Genomic DNA, 22,842 nt, shown 5'->3' on the forward strand with positions numbered 1-22,842 from the left:
TACATGTATGATATGTCTTAGGATTGTACGAACTGGAAAAAATAGTTTCCTTAAACTAAAATTCAAGTATTCATGAATTCAAATAAATGTTTTTACTGAGTACTTCCCTCCTAGACTTGCAAATGCTTTCAGTAGAAGACAAGTCATTGGAAATGATTAGACAAAAGGTGATTGCTTCACAGGCTTATCAGACCTCCCTTATAAGGTTGTTGCTGCAACCCCTGGTTAGGGTCACCAGTCCTTCAAAGATAGGATTAAAACAAACAAACACAAAAACAAAACAAACAAACAAAAAAACCAAAAACCACAGAAAGAAACAACTTATATAAAAGACCTTTTCTCTTTTCCATCTCTGTCTCTTTCAAGACATAAAGAATCTTTTCTGTTTCCCTTACAGGCAGGAAGAATGATTTCCAGACTCCTCTTCGGTAAGACACTTAAAAGTAACATGCAAACTCAAGTATTATATAAGAGAATTTTGTCATTTCTATCAAGTTAATTAGTGGAGGTGTTCCTTTGCAGTACAGACAAAATGAACAGACAGCTGCACTCAGCCAGTTACAGTGCCTACAGAAAAGATATCTAAATACTAACTCAAACCTACAAAACACATATTACTCATTTCAATGAAGGAAACAGTCAGTAATGTGACACGTATCTAACAAACATATGTAAATTCCAACTGACTTGCAGAGACAGCTATAAAATGGAAAGAAAATTCATTAAAATCTTCATGTTTCCTCATGTTTTGAAATTGTAGTTTCAAAAATTCCTGATACTTTCATCTGCATTCTGTTAACTTCAGTTGTTATTTTTCACTTTCTCTTGGAAAAAAAGTGGAATAAGGATTATATAAAAAGAATTCATCTCTCACTTGCTTAAAACATTAGAAAATAGCTCATAATCACTATAGAGTCCTGTGCCATAGCATATATAGCACCACTCTGCCACTTTTTCTTTATTAATTATTTCCTTTTGAATAGCAATCGGTGAACCCAGATGTCTGAAAGTGAGAAATCCTAGCTGTGGCATCTGGATCCTTTACAGATTCCAAAAGTAAGTCCACTATTGGCATTTAAACAGAATCACACTCTGTTTAAGTATTTATACTGCCTTTGGCTTGCTGTATTATTGTGCGTTTATTAATAAGCCCGTGTGCTTACATTTTGACTTGAGAAAACTCTGTGCACTTTGGAAGAAATCCTATCCGCATTGAAGTCAATGGGAGAATTGCCATCAACTACAAGAGCGTTAGGATTTCACCCTTTTGAGTTTTTGTTCACAAAGAGAAGCTCTTCAAAAATCTTTCAGTCCTGTAAGCCTTCATTACTCATCCATTAAAAAAATAAATAAAATAAAATCTAGGGGAAGAGGTTTAGGTAATAATAATAATAATAATAATAATAATAATAATAATAAAGGTGGGTCTGGCTTTATATTGTCAACAATCTCATAGATCTCCAAGTTGGACTGGCTCTAGCACAGAACATGCTAGGACTAAGACTCACAAATTACTCACAGAACACATGACAGCATGTAAAGGCTACTGAAATATAAAGATTTTGGCCCAAAGTTACATTCAGGGTCTATTGGGTTCACAGATCTGCCAGATCTCTTTTGCTAAAAGCAGTCATGTACCATGTTGCCATGAACCCTTCCAGTGGTGTGTTTGCATTTCTGCTCCCTCCAGCAGTATGTTGAAGCCACTAAGATTTATAGAGAAGATGCAGCATAAAACAAACAAACAAACAAAAATCCACTCCAAAGCTGGATCTTTCAGACTGAGATTCATCACATATTTTGTAAGTTTCTAAAAGTCTTTCACAAAAGCAGAAAAATTTTACTAGAAAACCCTCCACAGATCTAAGAAGAATTTCTCATGAACAAGTTCTAAAAAAAAAAGTGAAAATATTTAGAAAATTGAGCTCTTTAAACCTCCAATTTCTAAAAAAAAGGGGGACTAAAAAGTGCTGGGAAGACCACTGTGTACTTTTCAGTGTCCTGGTTATTCTGCCAAAGAAATCTAGGGCAAATTTATTTTAGTTAAACATTTATTTGGTGACCACTGTTTCTACAATGATTATTTTGCTATCCTCACCAGTAACCCTTTGTTTCTCTGAATGCAAGCACGAGTCACAATATTCATTTACAAAGAGGTGTATGGTAGTCTTGTTTCTTAAAGATAAATTGCAGAACTATTTTTGATGGTTCAAAATCTTGGGTTTTGCAGCTCAGTATAATTTAAGCCATGAACCATTCTTCCTGCTACTCTATAGTGAATTATAAAACATATCAATCCCCGTTACCCTAAAGAAAAGAAGTAATAATATGTAAGGTAAGTGGCTATATTTTTTTTCTCATGGTTGAATGACCTTTTTTTTTTTTTTTTCTTCTTCTCATGGTTGAATGCTTATCCACTAGGAACAGACTAAAGGCTTAGTCAAACAGACAAGTTTAGTCAACAGACAACTACCAGAGTAGTTCTCCATGTGCTCACTCCTAGCTTGCAGCAAATGAAACCTAATGTCGGGTTAAGTCCATGTTTCCTTAGGGTTAAGCATATGTATGCTGACAGCTAGATCAGATTATCTGATATGAAATAAATTATTTCAAAATAAATTAAGCCAGAATAAATTGAGCGTATATTTGAGTTGAAGGTTGAACACCAATATTTATTTTCTATTTAATTTTAGTTAAATATAGTATTTGGGGTTCCCAGCTAGTCAGAGATTTCCAAAATGGACCAACATGGTTACAATCCTTATGATCCATCTGTACTTCATATCTACTGCTTCTCAAAGCTGTAATGTTTTAGCCATTTCTGGCCACCAGTATAGTCCAAAACTCTGTCTATTTGAGATTATTTTAGCTTTCTTTTTCTAAGCTACAGGGTACTTTGATTGCAGAAATATGTCTGATTTTCAAACGTAGAACTTTTGTGGAACTAAACTTTGTCACACATTGACAATAAGCAGCTGAAGACTTCTTTGGTGGCTAATGAGTAAACAAGAAAAAATGAGACTGGGATTATTCAGCCACTTATTCTCAGACATGAAAAATCTTTCTAGCTTCACCTATAGTCAGTAGAAAGATGGGGGTGAATCAAGATATTCTTTCATTAGCATGTACTGCAGATCAAAAGGAGTGGACACACAGAACAAAATTATTTATGTTGAGGACCTAATAGCCAGAGCACACACATTTTTGTGGACTTCAGATTAATTTCAATTTGCCCCCAGAGACTGAATATAAACTAGGACTGAATAGCTTACGGTGCATCCCTGCTTTAATTTCATTTGAAATTAGTCCAGTTTGTATTCTTTAAGACAGTATGAAAATATGAATCAAAGCAGAGTAAGGGTTTGCTTCAGAAGCACATGTTGGATTGAGGCTAAATCTTCCGGTCATCTGAAAACATACAATGTTTTTGAGGCTCTCATCTTTCACTGCTGAACATCTGAAAATGGAGACAAAATAGCTAGATAAGGCTCCTGAGGTTGGGTAGTATGAGTAACTACCTGCATCTCTACTGTATTCTTATTCCTGTGTCTCTTCCTCATAATAGAAATAGCTAGAATAATAACTTAAAGGTGTGTCTTGTATCTCTTCTTACCCTTGCAACACTGTCAGCTGGGTCAGCTGGGTAACATTGGGTAAGTTTAGCTTCTTCTCTGCTTCCTTGACTCTGTTGAGTGATTTGGTTGCTGTTATTTATTTATTTATTTATTTATTTATTTATTTATTTATTTATTTATTTTCCATTTCTTTCTTTGCTTTTATTTTGTGAATTTTGGAAAGAACAAAATTTACAATGTGTCCTCCATCAAAGAACACATGAGATTCAAGGTAATTTCTCTGAAATGCATTTAAAGCTGATTTTAATTCAAGGAATCAGTGTGTTATCACTATTATTATAATTATCGCTATTGTTAAAAGACAGTATTAGCCTGTTAATTACCATTTTAAGGACAGATCTTAGCCTGGTATTCTTTGCTTGCTCAGGACTTCTTATCTAGGAAGGAATTTTAACTGAGCATGAAATGTAGGGCTATGCCCACAGAACAGCTGAGCAGAAGTAAAAATAGGAGGTTCTTCAAATTAACTTAGGTAATTATCTAGTACAAGGGGTGGTGACTGGTTCCCATTGCATTTTTATCTATCAGCTAATGGTTAGAGCAGTCACCTGAAAGCTAAGCAAATTAGATGAAACATGCCTGAACAAAGTAGTCTGGAAACCCTGACTTCCATTTCCTGGACAATTGCTTTAACTCTCTAGACTGCTATACAAAAGTCTGATGCTTACTCCAGCTGTCCAGCTGTTTCAGGTGAAACTATCTGTGACTGCTGTACTGTGTGATGAAATAAATGCTGTCCATGTGTGTTAGGGGTGCTGAAAGAGCACTGAATGAATTGGCCTCCCAGAGGAGCTGAAATAGACATGCCTTGTTTGTAAATCATAAACAGTCTTACAGGAGAGACAGGCACTGGAAAGCCAAGGTGGTGATGCTTCAGGGAACGTGTAACATTTTCAGCACCACAGTAAGTTTTCACTAAAACAATAAGCACCCACAAAATCTCAGGTGCCCAAATAAGATTTATATGAAACACTCTGATGAACTTAGTTACCTAAAATCCCAACTGCATTGTGCTTCATATGCCTGAAGGTCTTTTTTTTTTTTTTTTTTTTTTTTCTTCTACCTTGCCTTTTGAGTGCAAATGGATGAAATTCAGGCTTTGTTTTAGTCCAACCCACTTCTATGTGCAGTGTTTTGCACTACCTCTACCTCCCTATATAATATGTATTAAAAATAACTAGGCTAGTTTGAATTCTGGCAATAAAATATATTTCTGAAATCCACACCTGGACTGCTTTTGTAAAGAAAAAAAAAAAAAAAAGAGTAATTTTCTAATATCTTGCATTTGTTTCTATTCTAAAACAGATGAAAAACAGTGAAAATCATGCCTGACCAATCTGGTGGCATTCTGTGATGGAGTGACTCCATCAGCTGACAATGGATGAGCAACCAATGTCATCTACCTGGACTTCTGTAAGGCCCACATAACATCCAGATCTCCATATTAGAGAGGTATGGATTTGATGGGCAGATCATTCAATAGACAAGGAGTTGTCTTGAAGGTCGCACCTAGAGAGTGGTGGTCAATGGCTCTATGTCCAGGTGGAGGCCGGTGATGAGCAGTGTCCCACAGGGGCCTGTCCTGGGACCAGTGCTGCTTTATATGTTTATCAGCAACATAGACAATGGGATCAAGTGCACCCTCAGCAACTTTGCAGATGACACCAAGATGAGTGGTGCAGTTGATACAAAAGAAGGAAGGGATGCCATCCAAAGGGACCTGGACAAGCTTGAGAAGAGGGCCCACAGAAACCTAATGAGGTTCAACAAGACGAAGTACAAGGTACTACACCTGGGTCAGGGCAATTCCAGACTTGAGGACAGACTCGGTGAAGAACTCATTGAGAGCAGCCCCAGGAAGAAGGACTTGGGGGTTCTGGTGGATGAAAAGCTTGACATGAACCAGCAGTGCGTGCTTGCAGCCCAGAAGGCCAACGTCATCCTGGGCTGCATCAGCAGAGGAGTGGCCAGCAGGTGGAGGGAGGTGACTGTCCCCCTCTGCTCTACCCTTGTGAGGCCCCACTTGGAGCAATGCACCCAGGTCTGGGGCCTCCAGCACAGGAAGGATGTGGGGCTGTTAGAGAGGGTCCAGGGGAGGGCCATGATCACAGGGTTGGAGCACCTCTCCTGCAAAGAAAGGCTGAGAGAGCTGGGGATGTTCAGCCTAAACAAAAGATTCTGGGGTGACCTAATTTCAGCTTTTCAGTACTTAAAAAGGACTTATATAATAGATGGAGAGCAACTCTTTCCAAAATCAGATATTGACAGGACGAGGAGGAATGGTTTTAAACTAGAAGAGATTTAGAGTTAGGAGGAAATTCTTCACACAGAGGGTGGTGAGGCACTGACACAGGTTGCCCAGAGAAGCTGTGGATGCCCCATCCCTGGAGGTGTTCAAGGCCAGGTTGGATGAGGCCCTGGGAGTTTTAGGTTGAGGGGAGTTTTAGGTTGAAAGGGGAGTTTTAGGTTGGATATTAGGAAGAACTTATTTACTGAGAGGGTTATGAGGCATTGGAACGGGCTGCCCAGGGAAGTGGTGGAGTCACCATCCCTGGAGGTCTTTAAAAGACGTTTAGATGTTGAACATAGTGATATGGCTTTGTGGAGGAGTTGTTAGTGTTAGGTCAGAGGTTGGACTCGATGATCTTGAGGTCTCTTCCAACCTAGGCAATTCTGTGATTCTGTAATATTTGTGCTGGCTTTACTCAGGTGGGCAGCCAAACTCCACTACAACCACTCTCTCACTCCCAATCCTTGAAGGGAAAGAGGGAGAAAATATGGTGAAGAGGGCTCAAGGGTTGAGATAAGGACAGGGAGATCATTCAACAATTATCATGACAGGCAAAACAGACTCAGCATAGGGAGATTAATAACATTTATTGCCAATTACTAACAAGCTAAAGAAGTGAGAAACAAATGACAGAAACTAAAAACACTTTCCATCCACCTTCTTCCACCCTTTCCCTCCTTTCCACCCTCCCCCCATGCGAGTGGTGCAGGAGAATGAGGAATGGGAGCTGTGGTCATTGCCTGATGCTTTGTCTCTTGCCACTCCATGGTCACTATCTGCCTCCTCTCCAGCGTGGGGTCCCTCCCACAGGATGCTGTCCTTCCTGAACTGATCCTGTGGGGGCTGCCCACAATCAGCAGCTCGTAGAGCTTAGGGATATGGTTTAGTGGGGACTGTTAGTGTTAGGTTAGAGGTTGGACTCGATGATCTTGAGGTCTCTTCCAACCTAGAAATTCTGTGATTCTGTGGGAAACCTGATCCAGTGGGTGGCATCCCTGCCCACGGCAAGGGGGTTGGAACTGGATGATCTTTGAGGTCTCTTCCAATCCAAGCTGTTCTCTTATTCTATGATTTTATGAAAATAGATTAAAGCCTAGAGACAGCTTTTCAAAAGCATTTAATTATCTTGTGATGAAAAAACGCACCCAATGTCTTCCATTTATGTCACTAGTTTATGTGATTACATGTATGCCACTTCTACTTAGCTTCCTGGATGCTTTAAGAAATTCTTTTCCAGGCCCGTTCCCTTAAAAATTCTGACTGCTAATACCATAGGAACAGGAAATGTTTATTTGACCAACAATTTCCAAGGGGAAATTTATGAAAATCTTGTGTATATTTTCTGTTTTTCTTAGGGAAAACAAACAAACAAACAAACAAACAAACAAAAACGTTTAGGTAAAAACAAATGCAATACAATTTGAATTATTTTATCAGATTTTGGTTTTCCAAAAAGTATTTCAAAGTACACCTGACATTACAGTTGCCATGTATTAAGTTGTTTTTCTAGTTAAAAGGTACGTTTTTTTGCTTATATACAACTTCTGTGTTTGAGTTTGAAATTGAAACACTCCTATAAAACCACAATTAATTAACAGTACTGAAAGACAAAGATTTTTTTCATCTATTAAGATAGTTTTGTTATTCAAATCAATTAGAGCATACACTGGCTATAAAGCAGCAGTTCCTTCTGTATTTAAGAGTAGTTTTACATGACTAACTTCAAAACATTTCTTTGTTTTTCTGCTACTAATTCTATGAGCTCATTGCCACGCAGCAAACGTATTTATTATGCTGTGCAAAGGTTGCAGCCAACAGAGATTTGTTACGTACAAAGTCCAGGTATCTAGGATCCTAGTAATAAAAGCATGGTGTTTCTTGCTGCTTCTTTATAATCCAAATGGGCTCAGAAAAAACAGCTTCTTTATAACTTCTCTGATAAGGACTGGGATAAACAGGAGGTACAGGCAGACGCTGGTTTCAGGCCTGAGTTCATTCACTTACTGACACTAGTTTTAACCTACATGCACAATACTGATAAACACTGGTAGAGTCAGCACTATTGATAAGACTACTTGCTCCCTGTACAAATACTGCACAGGTTTTGCAGTTGAAAAAATTCACAAGAGTGCTTGTCAAAAGTTGTTTTTGGCTAAGAACCAACTACAGTGTACTTCATCTACAGAGCCTGTCCTATCTTAGCTCCTCCAAGTCCATAAAGTCTACAGGAAATACAAGGAGATAGAGTTGTAGTCTCTTTAATAAAAACGAATCTGGAGCATCATATCTAGGACAGTTTAATTGTTCTACCACTAACTAGAGACCATAAGTATTCCTATTACTTCATTCTTCACTGGTTGATTAGACTATGTAAAGGAAAAATACAGAGGAGGAATTACTAATTTAATCAGGAAAGCGAGACAGTAAGTGAACAAGTATACAGTCATCGACAGTTGTTTTAATACTCATGCGTCTGACTAAGACTGTAAAGAAAACAACTGACTTCTGTTCCACTCCCAGATAAAGTCTGAGTGTTACAGGAAACAGTAGCGATTTATTCAAAATCTCATCATTATTGTGTCCATTTTCAGTTTTCAGAACTGTCACTGTGATGCTAGCTAATTGATCCTAGAACCGCTATACTCTATAGGTAAGTGGTAACGAAGTCCTCCTTCTTCCAAATAATAGTAAAATCAGTTATTTACCATTTATACCAATAGTTAACAAAAAATGACGTATGAATCATTTAGGATTTTAGTGAAGACACTCTTTGAATGTTACATTGAATATTTTAATTAAAAATAAACATGAATGACAATGTTCTTAGTAACACGATAGTAACTAAAACTTAAGGTGAGAAGGTATTTTCAAGACTATATTAGTTCTTTTGTTCTGAAAATGAAACATTTTGAAGATGAGTTCAGAACACAGAGGCATTTCTATGACATTATGGGCATTTAAAAACATTGACTGAGACAGATGAAAAGTGTTTTCAAAAGCTGCATCTTTCACATTTGGAGTATCCAAAGACAAGTTTTTTCTTAGATCTTATATTCTATACGATCTTAGGTCAAATATTATGTAAATTTGTGCCATTAACTCTACATTTCCTTCATAATTTTGAGGGTTTCTGTAGTGTTTGTGTAGTTGAGTTCTTAGTTGTTGTTTTTTTCATACAAGTTCTCTTGCAGAAAAGTTTAACGATTTTGACAATTTTAGGTAGATATCTTATCTGCCTTATTCCATCTTGATTTCTGGCAGTAACAGAATCCTAGCAGTCAAACTGTGTATAAGAAAGTCCATCAACTATGACAGGAAGTGGAGCACTGAATGGTTGATCCCCTTTTCTGGTCATATCACAGAATTACAGTGTAAATTAGGTTGACAGGGATCTCAGAAGGTCACCTGGTCCAATCACTTCTCAAAGCAGAGGTGACTTCAAAGTTAGAGCACGTTGCTTAGGGCAAGCTAACTTGAATAATCTTCAAGAATGGCGATTCTGCAATCTCCCTGGGAGATCTGTCCTATTTTTTGTTCAAATTCTGTATTGTTCTTTATATCTCTGGAATATCCCTTGTTGTGTTTTGTTTCCCTCAGCTCTCCACTGGTCATTCCTGAGAAGAGCATAGCTCCATTTATATGTTATAACATATATGTTATATGGAGAGCTGGGTGATCACCAACCACATGAAGTTTAACAAAAGCAAGTGCTGGGTCCTGCACCTGGGACAGGGCAACCCTGGCTATACGTACAGACTGGACAATGAGACGCTGGAGAGCAGCCCTGCAGAGAGGGATCTGGGGGTTGTGTTTGACAGCAAGTTGAATATGAGCCAGCAGTGTGCCCTGGCAGCCATGAAGGCCAACCATATCCTGGGATGCATCAAGCACAGCATCGCTGGTCAGTCGAGGGAGGTGATTGTCCCGCTCTACTCTGCGCTGGTGCGGCCTCACCTCAAGAACTGTGTGCAGTTCTGGGCACAACAGTACAAAAAGGGCATCAAACTGTTGGAGAGTGTCCAGAGGAGGGCAATGAAGATGGTGAAGGGCCTAGAGGGGAAGACATATGAGGAGTGGCTGAGGGCACTGGGCCTGTTCAGCCTGGAGGAGAGGAGGCTGAGGGGGGACCTCATTGCGGTCTACAACTTCCTCGTGAGGGGGAGTGGGGAGGCAGATGACCTGTTCACTGTAAACACCAGTGATAGGACCCGCGGGAATGGTGTTAAATTGAGGCAGGGCAAGTTTAGGCTGGACATTAGGAAGAGGTTCTTCAGCGAGATGGTTGTTGCACACTGGACCAGGCTCCCCAGTGAAGTAGTCACTGCACCAAGCCTGTCTGTATTTACAAAGCGATTGCACCGTGCACTTAGTCACATGGTCTAAACCTTTGAGCAGACCTGTGCGGTGCCAGGAGTTGGACTTGATGGTCCTTATGGGTCCCTTCCAACTCGGGATATTCTATGATTCTATGATTTATCTCAAGGATGAGTTCATCAAAGAGGACACAGCACCACAGATGGCTGCTCTCTTTCTAAAACAGCCTCTTATAAGGCAGGCCGTCATAGCTGGAGAGGCACAGTGCTGGCTTATGTTCAACTTTTCTACCAGTTCCTCTCCTGCAGTGCTGGTTTCTGTCAAGTGAGATCCCAGAATGTTCTGTTAGTCTCATTCCACTCAAACACAAGGCTCTGTAATTACCTTTGCTGAACTTCACAACGGTCCTGTCAGCCCACATCTCTACTTTGTCCAAGGCCTTCTCAGTAGCAACCCTGCCCTGCAGCCTGTCAATCCCCCCCTCCATTTGCTGTCACCCACACTGCTAAGAGTGAATTCTGTTCCATCCTCTAGGTTGTTAATGGAGATGCTCGTGACTGACTAAAACCCTAGATGTAGAATTGACTCACTGAAAAAACTCCTAAAATGAAAGTAGAGATGGGCACAGCCTATTAAGCTTAGAGAGTAATATTGGATGGGGCTAACCACAGCTGTTGCAAAGAAGCTGAGTACCTCAACACCAACGGACCAGAGGGTGGCCTTTGTTTTAGATAAACAGCTATTGACAGTTGAATGGATAAACTAAAGGTGTAAATGTTTCTCCCTGAGTTCATTAAGAATGTGTGAATGCATCTCTGTGTTAACCAGACTAGCATGTGGGGAGTGAATAGCTGGCTCAACAGAAGAGTATAAAATCTAAAAAACTAGCAAAATAACTTTGAAGACAGCAACAGGCTTGAGCAGACTTCAACCCAGTTTGTTCCCAGTGACTGGGGATTTCCAGCATTGTGACAGGTGAGCATAGAGACTGATAATGGGAATTATATTTGTAATGTAATGTACTGTGATCCAACTGCACACTGCAATTACTTGTACAGAGATTTCAGTACATTTATTGCATTTCTAAATCAAAATCTTGTGAACAATCAAGTATCTTTCAAGAAGTAAATCTGATATTAAATGTTACAACCCCCATGAATAGAATATCCAAATGAGTTTCAGTGAGTATTGGACTCTGGCAGTGCTGAATAGTTTCAGGACTGGTACTGAGCCCCAGGGAAAACCACTAGTAACCAACCACCAATAGTGGACTATATTGTATACTAACTACTCTCTGAAGCCTTACAGTCTAGCCAAGGTTACAATGAACACACCAAGAACACACCTCCCCAGTTGTGTCTCAAGTTGCTATGGAACATTATTTTGAAACCTTGCTACAGTCTAAATAAAAAAATAGCCACTTCTTGACACTATGCTAACTTTCTTCCAATCCTTAAGAAGTGACTGAAGACTTATAAAAATCAGCGTTAAAAACACAGAGACCTCCTCAAGCAGCTTTAAAAAAAAATAATGTTTGGATGCAAGCACATCCCTATATGCTTATTTGAAAGTATGCATTGTAATAGCTGACATTTAATATCTTCATTAGTGACTGTTAGAGTGGAAAATACTCGAGCATGACCTTATTATAGTCACCTAGCATACTTTCCCAATGTGAAAATAAAATATTTCTTTAAAACTTCTGCGTATTCTCCATTGTTATTTACAGCATATCTTCACTGACCATGTTTGTTGTTTAAAACTTCTAAAATTGTAAGTCTCCCAAACACGTTTTTCTCTTTATCTTTTTTCTTTCCCTATGACTTTTCTTTACTTTCTAATTTCTCTGTCTCAGCCATTGCTGTCATTCATTTTTTGATTATTAGCTCCCACTGTATTTGTTCCTGTTGTATTTTCAATCCTGTGTGACTGTCTGCATTGTGGTTTTCCAGAACCTAGTATGCTATGAAAATATACTACTAATGCTCTCCTATGTACATTTAAAAGTAATTGGCTCATGATTGTTCTCTAATTTTAAGATGTTACTGGAAAAATTATGTCTCCGTTGTTTTGCTCATATTGAAATCTCCATAAAGGTGCAACTTGCTCTCCTCTTAATATAAAATAGTGTTATTCTTTTAAACTCCACTGACAGTAGAAGTTTTGTTTAAGACAGCTACAGTCACTGCCATGCTTAGATGAAAAGAGCTTAGTGTGAGGAGAATGGGCTCTAACAGTCTTATGTGACTATCTGGCCTACTTTTAGTGCCTCCATTTCTGTCAGGCCTCACAGAAGTAGCAGGCTGGATGTGCTGCTAGCTTTTATGTGCTGTTTATTGGAGGTGGATGAAGTCCTCTTTCCAGTCATGTGACAGGCATGTAGGTAGTCTAATGATTAGTGAGATAATGATTAGTGAGAAACTAGAAACTGAAGGAAAGGAACAAAATGCTGTCATCAATTCATGCAGACTGATCCCTGTTTTTACTCAAATTTTAATTTGACCTCATGGAAGCCTTCTACTTCCAGTCACTATCTACGTTACTTTTCTGATATAGGCCTATAGGCAATGAATATATGCCTGTCAACATGCATACAGTCAACATGCATACAGTCAACATGCAGTGCACTTCATTGCAAAAATCTGCTGTTTCTGAGAAGCACTCCAAAACTTGCTAGATGTTTTTCGTGTTCGTGGTATGTCTGATCCTGAGATTGATTCATAGATAAACTAGAGGGATGAGGAGTACCCACAGATGTAAAGAAAAGGTTTTTATATTAATCTAAAATTTTTCAATGTAACATTGTTATATCATTTGATTAGTTATACATCTTATCTTCAATGATTCACTCCCTGAAATAAGCATGACTGACTTTATTGATTCCAAGGAAAGGTTCATGTGAGAACAGTCACATAGACTAGCATAATTACACCTTAGCCTATATTTCTGCAGACCTGTTTGTGAAGTTTGTTTGCAAAATGTATATGACGCTTGTTTTTTTGTCTTGAAAATTATCAAATCATCCATACCTTTTAGGCTTGTTTGCAAGGATCCTTTTCTCAAGTCACTGTTTTATCAGGTGTTAAACCAGTCTTGAAATTTGGCCTCAATCCATCTGGACAAACAGACTTAATTAGCACATATTTATGTTTCATCATTTCGTAAGAGGGAAAATAAAATAATTAGGTAAATATACATTTCAAAAGCACATAGGAATTTCTTTAATATTGAATCTTTCCTACAGCAGGCATACTTAAGATATGCTAATTATCAAGTTTCTAAATTTTGAAACAGCTGGAAATAAAAATGTAGAGTAGGATTTTCTTGTTGCAAGTTGCTCTTAGTTTGAAGAAAATGACAGTCACTTTACATGTTACTAAGTATCACTAGTGGCTAATTCTATAAGAATTTTTCCTGTCCAGGCTGAAAAAAAAAAAAGTTTTCAAGACAAAACTTTAACTCAGTTCGTCCAGGTGGATGTGTGTTGAATTGATCTTTGAGAACCACTGGTATTCCACCACTGTGTCCGAGCCCTTAGCACTTGATTTGGGTGTCAAACTTTCTGATTAAACTCCAAACTATAACTAGAGGTATTTAATATATATTGAAAGCTATAAGTAAAAATAACTTTATCATAACTGGGTGTCTACACACTTGTGCTTTGAAAGGTATTTATGGGACCACTGTTAATCTAAGGCACATAATGTGGTAAATAAGTTTGATGTGGCAGCACTAAAGAAAAAAAATGTTAGTCTGCTTGAAAAGAGCTGTGAAGGTTCAAGATGGGGACATGATACCAGGAAGACAGTTCGGCATTTAAAATGCAAACTAGAAAGGCTTTGTCTAAGAGAAATCTAGGAATTCTACACAGCCTCAAAAAAAAAATTAAGCTGTGAAGTTTGATGTAGCTTCAAAATCTGTATCAGTGCATTATGTACATTTTCAGTGCTGAAATTTCCTGGTTGCACTCACCTCTATCAAAGCTAAGGACAAAGGCAGATCAGGTCAGAGTTCTGAATCAGTCTCACAGCTAAGGGGACAGAAACATATCAATTAGTCTTCATAGAAATATAAAACTGGAACAAAAATCCTACTAAGGCTCTTTTTCCTTCACTTAGCTCAAAATCTCCCCAGTCTCTCAAAACTCTTAGCATTCTTCTGGATTGTAAAGAAAGTAATTGCTTTTTCATACTTTTGTCTGATTTTCAATTTTTAATATTTTAATTGCTCCCAAATATGTATTTGTGTTTTCTACAGAAAACAGCAAAAATATTAATTTGAGAAAAATATGAACCTTCAATTGTTTTTTTCACAGAAAATCTTTTGGTCCAATTATTATTTTTTACCCATTTATGAATCTATAACTCAAAGAACCCAGTACATAATCTGATTTTCAGTCTAGCTATTTTGTGGGAAGTTACAGCAGCTTTTCTCTCATGTATGCTGACACTGCAACTGAAGGTATGACTGCAGTGGAGAATGGTTTAAGCAAGCACCAAATACACTATTTGGAGACTGTGGGTGTCAGAGCAGGCTAGCAACTGAAGTACATGCCTAAGGTCCCCAACATGATTGCACAATCCATAATGAAGTCTGTGCAATTCTATCCTTCCTACTGTTTACCCATGTTATCACGTTTAAAGCTACTATGTTTACAGATGTGCTTCTATTCAATACACATTTACATTCTGATTTTTATCTTGCTGGATATGTGCTTCCATTGGCATACAGTTCTCAAATAATTTCATATTTTATCAATTGCTTAGTCAAGCCTTAAATGGCAAAAATATATTTTATTTACTTCAAAAGATTCCTGATAAGACTTTTTAGAGGTATTGCATGTTGTGTAATTCTTTGGGGGGGAAAAATGATAAGAATTATTCAAAGCAAACACTTTAGGGCTCAGATCAACTGATAATGCTCAACTGCAGACCACACTGACCCGTTCAACTGAAAGATCATCCTGACACAGAACACATGAAAGAAAATATTTTCCATGGACCACTATGACCATTTGTATGAATGTGACCTCAAGCTCCCCCTACCTTTCCCAGTCCCTTGCATTATCCCATGTAACACAGAAAACTGCAGTAAACAACCTGTCAGTTAAGCTTCAAAGCAATTTTCTTCAGACACAAGGGAAATTGGGGACCTACAAATATTGAGTCCAACTGCCCAACCACTTCAGGGCTAAAAGAAAAAAAAAGCATATTACTGAGGGGATTATCCAAATGCTTCTTGAACATTGACAGCCATGGGGTACCAACCACCTCCCCAGGAAGCTTGTTCCAGTGTTTGACCACCCTCACAGTAAAGATATTTTTCCTAATGTCCAGACTGAACTTCTGGCAGAGCTTTGTGCTGTTCCCTCATCTGCAGTCATCAGCTACGGAGGAACAGAGACCAGCACCTCAATCTCTGCTTCCCCTCCTTGGTAAGCTGCAGAGAGCACTGAGGTAACCTCTCGGCCTCCTTTTCTCCAAACCACACAACTCAAGTGTCCTTGGCCTCTCCTCTTAGGACATGCATTCCAGCTCTCAATACCAGCTTTGTTGCCCTCCTCTGGCCACTTCCAAGTACCTTAACAGCCCTTTTAAACTGAAGAGAACAGAACTGCAACCAATATTCAAAGTGAGGTCCCACCAGCACTAAATACACTGGGAGAAACACCTCGTTTGACCAGGTGGCCATGCTGTGGTTTAATACAACCCAAAATGCAGTTTGCCCACTTGGCTGCCCTTCTTTTACGTTAGTCAGGGTGGTGACAGTGCAGTTTGACAATGAAATACCTAGAAAAGTCACTGTGTACCTTTTCGTGTGGGAATGAAATTATGTCCTTAGATATCTGCACAGAGAGTCTACTGTGCACCAAGCATGTCAAGCAGGACCTGAGATTATTCTCTGTCCCTAAACCCAGTTGCTGTAATTCAGTTGTACCCTCATTACTGAAACTTCCTCAGTCTCTAAACCAGGCTAATGTCCATCCAAATCTGTTGCAAAATAGTCCCAAGACGAGTCTATGATCGTGCCCAGGACTTTTTTGAAAGAGTGTTTGTTGACCCATGACAAAGGACTACTCCACACGTAAGAAACATCAAAAAATAGTCAGACCTGTGATATAAAATTTGGACCTTTCTGAATATAATGAATTTAATCATTTAATGAATTTAATCATTTAATGACAGATGAATCTGTCACTGATTTCCATTAGGGTATTTTTTTCTCTGCCTACTGAAAATAACATGTACACATTTCAGAAAATATTCTCTAAATTTAACCTTGAGATAACATCTTAATATTTCAAACATAACACAGGTAATGAAGCATCCCAAAAGACATTTAGATATAGAGCTTAGTGATATGGTTTAGTGGAGGACTTGTTAGTGTTAGGTCAGAGGTTGGACTCCATGATCTTGGAGGTCTCTTCCAACCTAGATGATTCTGTGATTCTTGCTTTTAATTGTCAAAGTTCCATCCACGGAATGGATAGAACCATGTAGTGGCCTTGCTACATTAAGTATGTCAAGGTATGATCGTGGATTACATCAAATGCAAGTAAAAGCACTTTAGTGATATTGATGTTTAGCAGTATGTGGGAATTAAAGAAAAAATAATTTTGTGCACATATGGCCTGTACATGAACTATGCACAACTTTCCCTTGGAAATGTGGTCATTTTGAAGATGACTGGCTCTCTCTGTATTTGGAACCCATTCTTAACATAGAAGTGAAACACTTTGTTAATGATATCCAGTAGTGCCTTATGATTTCTTAATAAGGTAACAGGGAATGTTCTAAACTAAGAAATCAATATAGAAAAAAAAGTACTATTGTAAGAATTTATATGAAAATCCACGGGGTAGTACTGAAACCATGTTTATTCAGCCTTTTTAGCCACTGTTTTAGTTGTTGCTGTTTTGAAACCAAGGTACAATGCACTGGTAAACCTCACAGCACATCTGTGGAGAGCATAATGGGACCAGGTTTTGCACTGAGGCCATTGAGCTGGTACTAAAAACCTAGCATGTACATGGCCTGAATGTGTTTTACATGGCTTAGATTGCATGTAAAAGTAAAGTATATGAAGCAGAAATCTCCACCTGCCCAGAAATACCACTTTACATGACAGAGATGGGAAAACTTAAGAGTAGACTGGATGCTGGGAAAAGAGCTTAGCACAAAGTCTGGACTGGGAGGTGCGACTTACATAATTTCCTGAAAGTGGTCAAACTCTGGGTCAAGAGTGAGCGAATTTCACATAAAAAAATCATGCTACTGAGTACATTCTATCTTTCAATAATGTTACTGTCATCTTTCGAGTCTTGATCCTATATTCAAATTTGCAGATGAAAAATTCCATGAGATTCATCCATCTGTGCAAGTCTGACTGTGTAATCAGACATTGAAGTGTTAACTTCATATATATTTTTTGTGCTTTAGGGGACAAGAAATTCAAAATTAATCTGTAACAAAAACAATGAAAAGCCAATCAGATACCAAAAAAAAAAAAAAAAGAATATATTTCACTTTCCACACAGTATTAGTAACACATGTAATACTTTTTTGTTGTTCCTTAAATATATGGAGTGAAATCCTGGCCCCAGTGAAGTCAATGGGACTTTTGCCATTGGCTTCAATAAGGACAAAATTTTCCCCCGGTGCTGTTGTGATTTTCAGCCTGTCTTTGCCCCTTTAATACTTGTGATGACAAAATCCTGTAGTTGAATTCCAAGGATGGATCAGCACTCTGCAGCAATTAAAACTGCTGTAGTATATCATCCTTTTCCAGTATTGTCTGAAAGACCCATCATCATGCAGAGATATATTTTGCTTTATGCTTTATAACTAAAATTTACCAGAGAATAATTAAAGAACAAAAAATGTTTTAAAATCTATGTCTAAACTAATCTCAGTGGGTAAAATGATGTATGCAGACATTTCAGGGAACAGTACGCTTCCTGCACCTATCCAGAGGTAAGATTTGGCCACTCACTAAAAACAGAACTGGTATTAAAGGCCACACACATACATGTGAACATCCTGGTTCTAGTGTGAGAGAACAGGTTGTGCAGAAAATACAAAAAGGAAGCACATGTTGTAATGACCACTGCCATTGTTTGCACTTTGACTGCAAATTTCATGTAAATGACTGATGACAAATGCCAGAAAACACCTTTAGGGAATTCATTCTGTTTGTAAACAGAGACAAGATAGAAAATATTTAACAAGATGGATATAATGATTAACATTGAAGTCTAACACTGCAAGGCCTTTAAGAAAAAAGAACAAACATGGAACTAGCTTAAAACCATAGATCTCAGCTTCAAAAAGATGCTGAGCACTGCTACAGCAGGAATTAGAGATGATCAACATTCCTGAATAAAAAGGCCTTTTACAGATTATAGACCTGAACCAATGAGATGAGGAAATTTAAATACTCAAAGTCTTTTCCTTTAATATTTATTTTATTTTTTTCATGTTTTAATGAAAAGTGTGTGCAGAGATTACAGGTAAAACTGCCATCCTTAAACTTCATGCATCCAGTGGATACTTTCATAGACAGGGTATGAGCCAAAACAATTATTTGGTTAATACTGTGGAAAGTTTGATTTTAACTTGAATGTGTAAAATTCACACACAGGTCTGCTCAAATTTTAAGTGAGCATGAATTAAGACCATACAAGTGTCGTCAGACCTGCATAACCCAAAACATGTACCTCTTCAGACACCCCACGGTGTTCATTAAATTCTGCAAGAGGCTCAACTTCCTTCTTTGTATCCAGCTTGTAGGGCTAGAGCCAGAATTAGTTAATCGATATGGACCATAAAAATGAATAATGTTAAAAACCTGTTAGATCATTCAGTTTGTCTTTTTAGAGAAAACTAGACAATTGAGAGGGTTCTTTTCTACCTTATAGTTCTTGTGATCCCACGACTCACAATTCACTCACCATCACTGCATGCAATAGATCGTTCTGATTGCATCAGAGTTATTATTATTACTCAATATTTCTGATGCATTTCAATATTAAAATATTATTCAATAATAAGAGAATTGCCATCACACATGCAAAGTTATTTTTCCCTCAGAGAAAACTGATCTCAGTATATAAAAAATCCCAGATCTACATGTTTTAGAAATACAGAAGTTACTGTGAGAAATAGAACTTTTGAATCTGAAGAACTAAAATCATTAAAGTTCTATTTTGAAGGTGATTACTCCTCTTCCTGTAGTGATATTCAGCCTCTCCATTAGCCTTTCTCTTCCACTGCCATGATGAAGAACTGGGAATTTACCCACTGGAAGCTAAATGTAGATTCCCTGTGGGTGCTTCTACATTAAATTTAGTTTAGAACAGGAGGTGAATCTCCATCCCCACTTACCTCAGTTTTATCAGCACTGCAGACCTGTCTCAGTGTGTGCAAACTTGAATGCTTTGGAATGAAACTAACTCAAAAAATTCTTTTCAAAATTCTAGTGGGCATCCAGTCTATGTGACCACACTAGTGCTTACCTTAAGTAATTCCCCTGGCTTTTAAAGCTACTTGATGTGGATACTGGGTCATCAGCACCAATCACCTCTCTTCATAGATCTACTCTGAGCATGCCACAGGAATTACTAATGTAGATGGAGACTGAGATTCTCTCAACTTGCACAGCAGATTAAGTTAATGAGGTTATGTGATTCTCCTGTGAGATCCCACCTGCAGTACTGCATCCAGGTCTGGGCCCCCCAGCCCAAGAAAGATGAGGACCTGCTAGAGCAGGTCCAGAGGAGGGCCACAAGGATGATCAGAGGGGATCAGAGGGCTGGAGCACTTCTCCTGTGAAGACAGGCTGATATAGCTGGGGAATTCAGCCTGGAGAAGAGAACGCTCCAGTGAGACCTCATTGATGTCTTTCAATATTTAAAGGGGGCTTGTAAGAAAGATGGAGAGGGACTTTTTACAAGAGCGTGTAGTGATAGGACAAGGGGTAATGGTTTTAAACTGATATAGATTTGCATTAAATATAAGGAAGAAATTCTTCACTCTGAGGGTAGTGAGGCACTGGCACAGGTTGCCCAGAGAAGCTGTGGATGCCTCATCCCTGGAAGAGTTCAAGGCCAGGTTGGAAGAGGCTTAGAGCAACTTGGTCTAGTGAAAGAAGTCCCCACTTGTGGCAGGGGGGTTGACCTTGATCTGTAAAGGTCCCTTCCAACCCAAACTATTCTGATACTTATACACAGCTCTACATTATGTCTAACTGACATGGAAGACGATATAGTGGCATGGCCTTACTACACAGCACCATAGAAATTGCACAGGAGAGAAACTCATCCTAACCGCTACTACTGGGACTTTATCTACATAGCTGTACTGGTATGGTGTAGTTAGTACAACAAAACTCATCTGCTTTGGGTGGCCCCAATTAACAGAAATTCTACTTTATGCTTTGTTCCATTGTTCAAGAACAAGTCTTAATTTGCTCTTTCAACTGTAAAATGGTTGTATGGTCTGATACAATGGGCATATTTCCTCCTTTCTCTAAGAGTCATTGCCACTGAAAGTAGAATGTGTATTTTAAGAAGCAATAACTACTACCTACTGCTGTATTTCATGAAAGCTGTCTCCATGCTCTGCTTTTTGATATGTAAACTAAGTTAATGACTATCTTTGTAGCAGTAAATATTAAAAATACATTAATAACAATAAAGAAAAAGTATGATGTGTGATTGACATGTCATTTACTAAAATAATTGAAATGAAAGTCTGACTGTGTACTAGGTAAATAGGTATAGCAAATTAAATATATTTCAGAGTTAGTCCAGGTTGCCTGAAAATATTTCAAGTGGTTTCAAATCGTGCAATTAATGTGATGACCCTTCGAGTGAAACTCTGAAGAACATGCACTCTCATAGTTCATTATAGATCAGGCTGAATTAATCACTCTTGTGCTGCTTCCTCTACTGAACTAACACAAGCATATTTTCAAGCATTCTGCTAAACTTGTGGTTGTTCCTGCCACCTAGTGGATATCACTCGAGTTAACAAAAACATAAAAAGGACCCATTGAGGATACACTTTAAGAAGAAAATAGAAAAAAAGTGCACAAACTTTTGTTTTTAGATGACCATTTACAGTCCTGCTTAAAAAGTCTGCTCACTACTGCAAAAACAAAACAAAACCATAAAAACTTCTGGATTGATTTCAGAGACAAAGAAAGAGCAAACAGTTGTATACTGATCTTGCAATATTGAAGGTTATCAACAACAACCTCACCTTTTCTGGAAAAGCTAACAGAATGATGTGATTACCTGTTTCTAATGTAAATTTCATAATTTAAAACAATAATCCTGGGTGTACCTAAGCTGGAAACAGTGCTCCATCTACTGTGCGATTTATCTTAAATAAAAAAATAAAGGGGCTTTCTTCATTTTCAGAATTTTGTAGTATCTTGTATTTCTGCTGTTGCCACTACCTGTCTGTCACCTACATATTCCCTTTCAAAGACACTTTCATAAAAGACAATCACAAATGCTATTAACAGGAATGTTATTTTGCCTTTTGAAAAGCTTTTATTTTTATTTTTATTTTTATTTTTTTTTACATACAATAAACAGACATCAATGGCTATTGCATTTATTTTATTATAAACGCTGTTTTATTTTCAAGTCTTCATGAGTCTCTGAAATCAGAGGGCTGGAATCAAACCATGCAGAACAAGTTCCTCCACCCATAAACTTTAGTATGTAAACTCAGTAAACAAATTCTATAGAAGACAATTTCAAAGTGCTTTGTTACAGCAAACTGTCCCTAAAAATGAAAAAGTGTAACAGTCATATATTCTAGTAAGTTCTATGATATTATTATTCAGAAATAATCATAACAATAAAGGACAGGTCCCAGAAAACAGATTAAAACTAGGATGTGTATTGTCTAATTCTCCTCCTCTCCCCCAGTGGAATCAAAGCAGTTATGATTTTTACGTAATTCTTGCTGAATATCAGGTGCTTCAGAATGAGATTCAGTCCAGTCAGCATGTCATTTACAGAATCATCATCCAGAAGGAAATGTTAAGTATAGGATGAAGTCTTAAAACATTTTTTTCCGTTCAGCTGTGGACATATTCCCCTCTTCTTGTAAACCATACTAACTCCTGCCTTCCACAGAGGTAGGTGGTTAACCAGCTCTCCCCCTCCTACCCCCCCTTCCTCCAAGGAATTCAGTGAGGTTCACTCTTATTTTAAAACTCTTACAGAAGAGAAGCTGACAATTCCTCACCTCTTCTTATGTGGTATCCTCTTGATGGCAATGTATCTCCAGGATTTTTCCAACTGCTCAGATCAAATCAAATCAAATCAAATCAAATCCACATTTACTACCCACCAAGGGTGTTTTAGGAAGGCTGCAGACTACTGAGACTACTGTTGGTGTTCAGACTGGGAGATGAACGTCTATGCCATCCACAAGGCATCCTTTGGGTAATGTTTCAGCATCCGTGTTATTTTTTTAATAAAGGATAACATTGTTTTATGTTCTGTCCCCTCCAGGGAGAGAGAGTTCTGAACAGTAGAATATTTTCAGCTGTTGCTCACGCCCCAACATTGTTCTCTCTCTTGGC

At 38.1% G+C, this 22,842-nt stretch overlaps 1 protein-coding gene and 2 long non-coding RNA genes across 5 annotated transcripts in view; 2 read left to right on the plus strand and 1 right to left on the minus strand.

Moving 5' to 3' along the window:
* The first annotated feature begins 2,116 nt into the window (after positions 1-2,116).
* Positions 2,117-9,809, plus strand: LOC113843339 (uncharacterized). Of its 3 annotated transcripts, none has more exons than XR_005264969.2 (4): positions 2,117-2,335; positions 4,941-5,418; positions 8,517-8,575; positions 9,523-9,809. It is a non-coding gene; the product is annotated as an uncharacterized lncRNA (long non-coding RNA). The 3 variants fall into 3 exon arrangements; XR_005264970.2 differs by having other exon boundaries at positions 4,941-5,087; XR_011808593.1 differs by having other exon boundaries at positions 8,517-9,809.
* A 635-nt stretch (positions 9,810-10,444) lies between these two features.
* LOC110351550 (uncharacterized) lies at positions 10,445-21,228 on the minus strand. Its single transcript, XR_002399152.4, has 4 exons — positions 19,623-21,228; positions 14,212-14,269; positions 13,269-13,354; positions 10,445-10,556 (listed from the first exon to the last, which is right to left on the minus strand). It is a non-coding gene; the product is annotated as an uncharacterized lncRNA (long non-coding RNA).
* A 1,391-nt stretch (positions 21,229-22,619) lies between these two features.
* The window catches only part of TDRD15 (tudor domain containing 15), a 45,053-nt gene continuing 44,830 nt past the window's right edge, over positions 22,620-22,842 (plus strand). The window contains exon 1 of the mRNA XM_072036492.1: positions 22,620-22,702. The gene's annotated coding sequence lies outside the window, so the exon portion shown is untranslated. The remainder of the gene's footprint in view (positions 22,703-22,842) is intronic.

The sequence above is a fragment of the Anas platyrhynchos genome, chromosome 3, assembly GCF_047663525.1.
Source record: "Anas platyrhynchos isolate ZD024472 breed Pekin duck chromosome 3, IASCAAS_PekinDuck_T2T, whole genome shotgun sequence".
Lineage (NCBI taxonomy): Eukaryota > Metazoa > Chordata > Aves > Anseriformes > Anatidae > Anas > Anas platyrhynchos.